Source organism: Mobula hypostoma, assembly GCF_963921235.1.
Source record: "Mobula hypostoma chromosome 30 unlocalized genomic scaffold, sMobHyp1.1 SUPER_30_unloc_4, whole genome shotgun sequence".
NCBI classification, from domain to species: Eukaryota; Metazoa; Chordata; class Chondrichthyes; order Myliobatiformes; family Myliobatidae; genus Mobula; species Mobula hypostoma.
In genome coordinates, this window is record NW_026948161.1 from 112,737 (window position 1) to 122,376 (window position 9,640).

Here is a 9,640-nt window from a genome sequence, read left to right on the forward strand (position 1 = left end):
ATCGGTCAGCGCGTTCGGCACTGTATCCGAAATGCTGGTCGTTTCAGAATATTCAGGGACGCTGTTGATCCAATGGCCTTCGCTGTACATTTTGAGTGCTCCGTGCTGTTTCTAATACGTTCATTTATATATAAAAACAATCCACATATAGAAAACAGAACACTACCACGACCTGTCTTGCTTACATTCATGTTGACATAAACTTGATATATTGTACATGGACGATCAAACCAACAGAAGCTCTTTCAGTGCACCAGTGTGTTTCATGTTTAAACTTATGTTATCGCCACTTGAACCAGTGGGATTAATTCACTGAACTTCACTCACACCAACACTGACTGTTTCCACAACTCACTTTCAAACTGGACATTTCATGCTATCGACATTTTTGCTTTGTTGTTATTATTATTACTTCCTCAGCTCACGCTGGCCTGAAGTGCGGGGGTGCTGAAGCACACTCATTCCTCAATAACTCCGGACTTCCGACCATTCTACTGGTGTATAGTATAGTGGTTTTCAGCAGATTGACAGAAATATTGCTTTGCTGGCCTAACTGTTTAATGCTATTGTGTAGTGACTTTGAGATGATAGTTATTGATATTACCATTGGGACAATATATACCCTGTTCATGCTCGATCGTCTTTCAGTTTCTTTCAATTCAGCATAGTTCTGGTGCTTTTCACTTGTTAATTGTTGTCCGCTATGTGTGTTTGCAATGGCTATATCTATTATGTACGTTGTTATGACCTTTTAGTCCAGTAATATTATATATGCAGACGGTTATTATGGATTGTCCTGTAAAGAATGAGTCATAAAATAATTGTGCGACTCTGACCCTAATCTAGAACAGGTTTGTACTTATAGTAAGGTATGATGTCTTTTATGAGTTTGCATTTGAAAGCAAGATTTCGGTGAATGATGTTCGTCAATTGACTGTCCCTGTGTAAGTAATCAGATTGAGTTAAACTGCTGCTCCATCCTGTAATGTGTTGGATTGCTTCTGGTGTCTCTTGTTATTTTCTGCATTTATCGACTTTAATTTGTTGGGCTTTTATTATGTATTTATAATATTTTTGTGTTAACCACCTGGCACTGTATTGCCACAACGAACCCCTCTGTTTCTGGGAAGAGGTCTCCAACTCTGACCTAAGCTTTCCACGTTTCCTTCTTCACACCTTGTCTGCTCAGATCATGGGGATGTTTTCCATGGAGGGTTGCTGCTCCATTAGTTAACTTTATTTAATTATCATTTTGCGTTTTTGTATTTTCACAGTCTATTATGTTTTCTGCATTGATTGTCCGTCTTGTGTGCACTCTTTCATTGATTATATTTTGTTTCTTGGTACTTACTGTGAATCCTCTCGAGAATATGCATCTAATGGTAGCATATTTGTGCTTTGATAATGAATTTACTTTGAACTCTGAAGTGTTCTGCGCCGACACTCAGTACCCAGACCCTCGGTGCCCTCTAGTGGCCGGTGGCTGGTACTGCCTCACGGATCTCACTGTGACTCTCCGGGTCGTTTTGTGAACCCAGGAGCCGGGACGTTTCGCTTCTTGTTCACATCAACGTGCAAGTTAAATAAAGCGGCGACTTGCTGCTCCACTGCGAAGTTCACGGGTCGATCACATTAGTTCAAAGGGAAACAGATAATGTTTCAGGCGGAGCCCCATTCGTCACCACTGAGACAGAGAGAAAATAAGGTATTTTTTAGTTTCAGACAAAGTGGGCGAACGTGATCGGGCAAAAGAAAAGCCGCAGATCTGGTGAGACCAAGTGAGTAACTGTGACTGTTATCATCGGGACTTTTGTTTCTATGTTACATGAACAACAGAACTGTGGGGAATGCCCAGGACAGCAGTCTATGGCAATGAAAGGAGGGGGAGAAAAAAACGGAATCAAAGACCAGGTGGGCGGTGATCGATGATGGGTATTTTTTTTGGCACAAGAATCAGAGTAACGCACACAAAACACTGGAGCATCTCAGCAGGTCAGTCAGCATCTATGGAGAGGAATAAAAAATCATGTTCCTTCATCAGTACTCGAAAGGAAGTGGGAAGAAACCAGAATAAGAAGGTGGGGGAAGAGAAGGAGTTCACGCTACAAAGTGATAGGTGAAGCCGGGTGAGGAAAGAGGGTAGATACATTGGGGAAAGGGAAGTATTGAAAACTGGGAGGTGACAGGTGAGTAAGGAGGGTCGATATGCTGGGGAAAGGGGAGTATTGAAAACTAGGAGGTGATAGGTGAAGCAATTTGAGGAAAGAATGTAGATATGTAGGGGAAAGGGGAGATTGAAAACTGGGAGGTAATAGGTGAAGCCAGGTGAGGAAAGAGGGTAGATACATTTGGGAAAGGGAAGTATTGAAAACTGGGAGGCGATAGGTGAAGCTAGGTGAGGAAAGAGGGTAGATACATTGGGGAAAGGGGAGCATTGAAAACTGGGAGGTGACAGGTGAGGAAGGAATGTAGGTATGTTGGTGTAAGGGGAGATTGAAAACTGGGAGGTGATAGGTGAAGCCAGTTGAGGAGGGAAGGTAGATATGTTGGGGAAAGGGGAGTATTGAAAACTGGGAGGTGACAGGTGAGGAAGGAGGGTAGATACATTCGGGAAAGGGGAGTATTGAAAACTGGGAGGTGACAGGTGAGAAAGGAGGGTAGATATGTTGGGGAAAGGGGCGTATTGAAAACTGGGAGGTGACAGGTGAGGAAGGGGGGTAGATATGTTGGGGAAAGGGGAGATTGAAAACTGGGAGGTGATGGGTGGAGCCAGTTGAGAACAAGAGGTAGATATGTTGGGGACAGTGCAGTATTGAAAACTGGGGGCCATAGGAGAAGCCAGGTTAAGATGGAAGTTAGATATGCTGGGTAAAGCGGAATATTTGAGGGGCTGAGTGGTGATTGGTGGAAAAGGAAAAGGGTTGAAAGGCAGAAATTCGTCTGGGGGGGGGGTTGACTAGAGAGAGGCGGTAAACATGCGAGGAAAGGTGAAGACGGAAGACGGAATCCCGTATAGAAAATTAAAACAAAGAGGAGAATGGCGAAATTAGCGGGTTAGAGAAATCGATCCTCATTCTATCAGGTTGAGGGCTACCCAGACGGAATATGAAGTGTTCCTCCTCCATCCCGAGCGTGGCTTCATCGTGGCAGTAGAGGAATCCACGACCAACATGTCAGGATGGGAATGGGTAGGAGAATTAAAATGGTTGACCATTGGGAAATCCTACTCGTTGCGGACGGAGCAAAGTTGTTGGACAAAATGTTTTCCCAATCTATGCTGCGACTTGCAGTTGTAGATAAGGCCGTATTGGGAGCACCCGATACAGGAGATGGCCCAGAGAAACTCACAGCTGAAGTGTTTCCTCACCTGGAAGGACTGTTTGGGATTCTGAATGTTGTGAGGGAGGAGGTGAATGGGCAGGAGCTGCACTCTTCCGTTTGGATAAATGCCAGAAGGGAAATCAATGGGGAGTGTGTAGTCGTGGCCGATTTGTTTGGCGATGCACCCGGAATCCATTGGGATTTCCTTGCGCAGCTTCGAGTCCCGACAACTGTGTATTTCCATCATTTTCTGTTTGATATTGTCTGTGACTCTCTGATGCAAACCAGTCATGTAGATTGTGAAATACCGGGTCCAGCCCAGCAGCGATTGTTGGTCGCGTTCTAAAACGCAGAATTGAACCATTTATTCCTACTTTCCACAAAACTTGTCTCTGCGGCGCATCGGTGAGCGCGTCCGGCTGTTAACCGACAGGCTGGCGGCCAATGATCCGGCAGGTTTGTTTCTGTTGTGTTTCATTGGCAGCTGGGAAACGCTGCGCTGAACGGAGGCCGGGGCTCCCTACTGCGGCCGCGATGGGAATTTAAACTGTTATATTTTAGACATGTACCGAGATACAGTGAAAACCTTCCCGTTCATACTGTCCCTGGAGATGAAATCATTACACAGTGCATTGAGATCGCACAAGGTAAAGCAACAACAGAGTGCAGGATAAAGTGTATCAGCGACAGGGGAAGCACAGCGCAGGGAAATAATAAGCTGCAGCATCATAACGAGGTGGATTGTGAGGTCAAACGTACAGCTTATCGTACTGAGAAACCATTCAGTAGATAAAACAGCGGGACTGAAACTATCCGTGAGACTGTGATACGTTCTTTCAGGCTTTTCTGCTTTCTGCCCGATGGAAAGAGGATACGAACAGTCGTGTTTCAGGTAGGTAGGAAGTTTAAAAATACAAGAGTAAACCTCGGACGAAGGCAATCGGAGGTAGTAATAGGGGACAAAACTAGCGGAGGAACTTAATAAGCTTTTTGCGTCTGCCATTTAGTGTGGATACCAGCAGTATGTTAGAAATTCCGGATGTCACCTGGACCAGATGAACTACACCGCGGGTTTATGAAAGAAATGGGAGACGATATCACGGAAGCGTTAATAGTGATTATTCGGGAATGACTGGATTCTGGAATGGTTCAGACGACAGGAAAATGACAAAAGTCATTTTACGTTTACAAAAGACAGGATATTACGAACCGGTTGGCGTGGATTTTATGTTGGGAAAATGCTGGTGTCCATTCGTAAGGATGTGCTTTCAGGCGTCTGATAAAATAGTCCGGCCAACATGATTTTCTTAGAGAGAAATCTGACCACACAAATCTGTTGGAATTCTTTGGAGAACTAGCAGACAAGATAGAGAAAGGAGAGTCAGTGGGTGTTGTTTACTTGGATTTTCAAAAGGCCTTTGTCGGGTGACACAGAAAAGGCTACTAAACAAAATTAGAGCTCATGGTATTGCAGGAAAGATACGAGAATCGAAAATATATTGGCAACTGGTGGGAGGTAAAGTCTGGGAATAAATATGGCCTTTTGAGTCGTTTGTCGGTAACTTGGTGTGCTCTGGAGGGGTCTCTGCCTTGTACCTTATCTGTCAATGATCTGGATGACGAAATTGATGGCTTTGCATGTGATAGAAAATTAGATGGAGGGGCTGGTACTATTGATGAGGCAGGAAGTCTGCAGAAGGTCTTGGAGAATGGGCAACTAAGTGGAAGATGGGATACAGAGTACGATAGTGTATGGTCAGGCACATTGACAGAAAGACTATTTCCCAAATGGGGAGCAAATTCAGAAATCAGACGTGAAAATGTGCTGGAGAGTTCTCGTGCAGGATTCCCTAAAGGATAAGTTGTGGGTTGAGTTGGTGGTAAGAAAGACAAATACAATTTTAGCATTCATTCCGCCAGGACTAGCATCTAAAAACAAGGTTATAATGAAGGTGAATTGTAAGACATTAATCAGATTCATTTGGAGCATTGTAGACAATTGTGGGCCCATTTCTGATAAAGGATGCGCTGGCATTGGAGTGGGCCCAGGGGAGTCTCACGGGAATGATCCCGGAATGAAACGGTGAAGATACAAGGAGCATTTGACGGCTCTAAGCCTCTACTCATTGGAATTCAGATAAATGAGGGAGGATCTCATGAAAGCCTATCCTGGATAGAGTGGATGTGGAGAGGATGTCGGTTCAGATTCTCTGACCATCAGCGTTGATGTTGAGCACAATGGACCCGGGACATGGTGATGGGATCCCATGAAAAATGTCCTTTTGCCTCACTAGCTGTGTGGTAGCAGTTGTGATGGCCGAGTGATTAGGCGATACACCAGAAGTTCATTGAGGTTTCACTGCGCAAGTTCCACTGCGGGAGAGGCGAGTCCTCTCAGAGTAATCCGTGTTCCGGTAATTTCAAATTTCTTTATTCCTTCTACCAAAGTGTTATCTCTGTCGCCGTCTCGTGATGAAACTATGGAATAAGGAAAATAAAACTTCTTATTTTGTTGCGCTTCAAGGGTCTTGTTATGAATTCAGGGCGTTCATTGGAAATTCTATCGGGTGAGTCACTCTTGACATTCGAGAGATCATCTGCCACCAACATGGACTAAACTGCTTTCCTGTTGAGCCGCACATCTTCACAATTCCAAATCTTAGGGTTCAGTGAGTGTGTGAAGGTGTTAGATTATTCCAGAGATTCTAATGCGGTCAATGTCTAATGTCTCCTGACTGGGTAAATCTAATGACTCTTTGCCGCATCCACTCGGTCATTAAAGGTGTCCTTCCTCAGGTAGGGTCCCCTGACTACCGGCAAGCGAGCGGGGTTGTCTGGATCTCCCGTTCTCAGAGGGCGATACAGGCAGATTCTGTTACTGAGTAATGATTCCACTATTCAAAACATACTTATTTTCAGATTTTCCTTCATCCAGGCAGCCACAAAACAAGAAACTCGAATAACCCAATTAAAACAAAAACACTAAAAACCACTGCGCAGAGAAAGAGAGAGAAAGAAAAACACGTCATGCAAACAAGAGAAGCAAGCTAACATCATCTCAAAACGGACTGAGTCACGGATCTGCTCGCGGAGCATCCGGAGTAGGCCCAAAGCCTCGGACCCCAGTTTTCACATCGGCAGGGCAGAAAAGCACAGCAGCCTGATCTGCTGCAATCTTTTTGATTCTGTTATTTATTCAATTACATATACGGTGCTGAGCTATTAACGACACTTCTGGATACAATAAATTAACCCACCTCGGTGTGAGTCAACACATCGTAAAGTTCAAAATACCCAATAACAGTGTCCTCCGATAATCTCGGCTGCAACGCAGCTGGTGTCCAGTGTTCGACCCATTGATGTTTGTCCCAATGAACAACCCAGAGGCAAAGAGAGAGAAGGCGGAAGAGACACAGTGGAAGAATAACTGAATGTGTAACAGCAGGGCCACTGAAACCGGACTCATTAAATAACGTAAAACACATTCACTGCTGACATGTCGTGAACGAGGCCTCCGGAAGGGTCGGAGCACAGAGACAATAACAGGACGGGGCAGGAGGTAGCAGGCACTGAATGACAGACAGAGTCACGGGCAGAGAGACACGCGAGGAAATAAATCACCAAACAGCAGCTCGTGAGGGGAACGATGTGACGTCAGCAAAGAATCGACAAATAAAAATGAAGGAAAAGAATGGGAAACGTCCACAACGGAGCAGCTCAGCACCACGTTCAGCCAACAGCAGAGTGGCGCAGCGGGAGCGCGCTGGGCCCATGGTCGTCCATTCGGTAGAAACCAGCTCCGACTTGTCAAGTTTACCGCGGATTCGGTAATTGAAAACTTTGGGCACTCTGTAAACTAACTGGAGCGTTGAATGCATGGGATGTTCGCAAGGATTTTGCCTGAGATGGAGAGTTCAGGTATAAACCGCGGCTGGATAGACTGCGGGCGTTTCCATGGAGCGCTGGAGATGACGGAGATCTTTGAAGATCATATCAAATTAACGGAGGCCGTTCAGAATAGCAGGAAACTGTCCTGACGTGTGTAAACCGAGCAATCATGAGAGGAAGAACTTAATGCAGATGGCGGCTGGAAACTGGAACCGATGCCGGAGTGGCTAGTGGAGGCACGTATTCCAACAATATTAGAGAATTGACTGGACGAGCACCTGAATCATCAAGGCACGGAAGGCAATAGCTGATAAGTGAGATTTTTTTTTTCTGGTGAGATGGTACCTGACTCTCAGCATCGACGTGGCGGGCCGAACGGCCTGTTTCAGGGTTGAATGATTCTGTGATTCTATATTACATTTGTTAATCGCATTAAAGGGTTTAATTTAATCGTGTATCGGAGAGAGGGGTCGCTCAAGTTATAATTAGACAGAGAGAGTGGCGAGTAGATTGAGAACACTCGGTGTGAACACATCATCCAACATGTTTTGGTGTGTCCTAGTTTGTTGAGAGAATCTGGTTTATAGCGACAGCAGGAAGCTACACTGGTCGGTTCATCGGGAAAAATGTGAGAGATAGGAAATCCTCCCTTGATCCACTGGACATCCCAGGGTGAACAATAATTCTACACTCACTCTTCGATTTAAATAATTTGGGGAATTCGTACGCGAGTTGGCAGGTTAGGCCACTCGGACTCTAGAAGTCTGCACGGATCGGGATCGATGAGAGGTTTACATCTGATAGTTTCGATGAAAAGATATTAAAGGTCGATTAACTACGATGATCGCAAATCGAATCCACATCAATTGCCTAGAAGACAGATATGTTCACCATTATATCACCATCGTTCACTCATCCTCGGGGAGACTCGTGTCCTGAATCGTCTCCAGTGGTTTATGACTGTGAATCGCACTGCTTTCTGAATCTGGTCACTCTGATGCAGTTCCTGCTATGTCCAGTTGTGGTCGCCTTCCTCGCACAGACCGGAGATACAAAACACCCAGATAATTCACCCGGAATCGGACTGAAGTAAATAAAATCCCTTCAAAATTCGAAGAGCTACACATCGTCTCCTGCCCGTCGCATTACAAAACCGGAATACTATATATTCAGATACCAAGACCAATTCGTTGTTAGTATAGTGGTTAGTATCCCCGCCTGTCACGCGGGAGACCGGGGTTCAATTCCCCGACGGGAGACACAAATTTTACTGCATTCTTCAAGCTGAACATTGTCTCAAAAAGACAAATAAAAGAGGACAAAGTATTCTGTGTTGAAGCGCTCAGTCCATTGGACATTGGGGAGGTGGAATAGCTCGGGCTCTTGTGAGCTGAACCGCTTCTTCAGGTCAGTGAAAGCCGAATCAGCCCCGGGACCCCAACAAAAAGGTCTGGTAGGCGAGGTAAGTCGGGTACGGGGCGCCACCACACGACTGTGATCCCTGATAAAACGGCGAAACAAGTTTGTAAACCACCAAAACCGCTGAAGTAGTTGCGAGTCGTGGGTCTGGGACATCCTTCCAACGCCCGGATCTTATCGGGAGCTGCCCTCACCAGCTCGCTTTCGATTATGTCGCGCAGGAAGATGACCAAAGGGACATGGAACTCACATTTCTTGGCATCCACAAATAACTTCTTCTCCCACGGTGTCTGGAGGACTAGACGTACAAGGTGAATGTCTTTCTGGGGGCTACTAGAAAATATGAAGATATCATCTAGGTAGACGAACACGAAGCGTTTAATGAAGTCCCTCAGCACATCATTGATTCGGGCTTGAAAAACGGTGGGGCAGTGGTGTGGCCAAATGCCATGACCAAGTATGCGATGTGGCTCAGACGTGTATTAAAGGCCGTCTTCTACTCGGCTCCCTCCCTCATCCGGACTAGATGGTAGGCGTTACCAAAGTCCTACTTCGAGAAGATGGTGGCTCTGTGAAGTGATACAAATGCCGAGTTATTCAGGGGTAGTGGGTACTTATTTTTAACTGTTATATTGTTTACGCCTCGGTAATCAATAAAAGGACGAACCGACCCATCCTTCTTCTCTACAAAGAAGAAACCGGCCCCCACCGGGGAGGATAAAGGTCGTATAATGCCCGCCCCGAAGTCTCACTAATGCATTTCTCCATGGCCTCTCTCTCGGGTCGGGATAAGTTATAAAGACGACTGGTGGGTTACGAGGCCCCAGCGAGAAGGAAGATAGTGCAATCATACGGGCGGTGCGGGGGCGGGGAAAGAGCCCGTTGTTTGCTGAATACCTGTCCCAGGTCATGCTATTCTGCGGGGACTCCGGACAAGTCGAGAGGTTCCAATACAGGCGGGGTCGCGATAGCCTCCCTAGGGGTTGGAGCCGACTGCAGAAAGGTGTCGTGT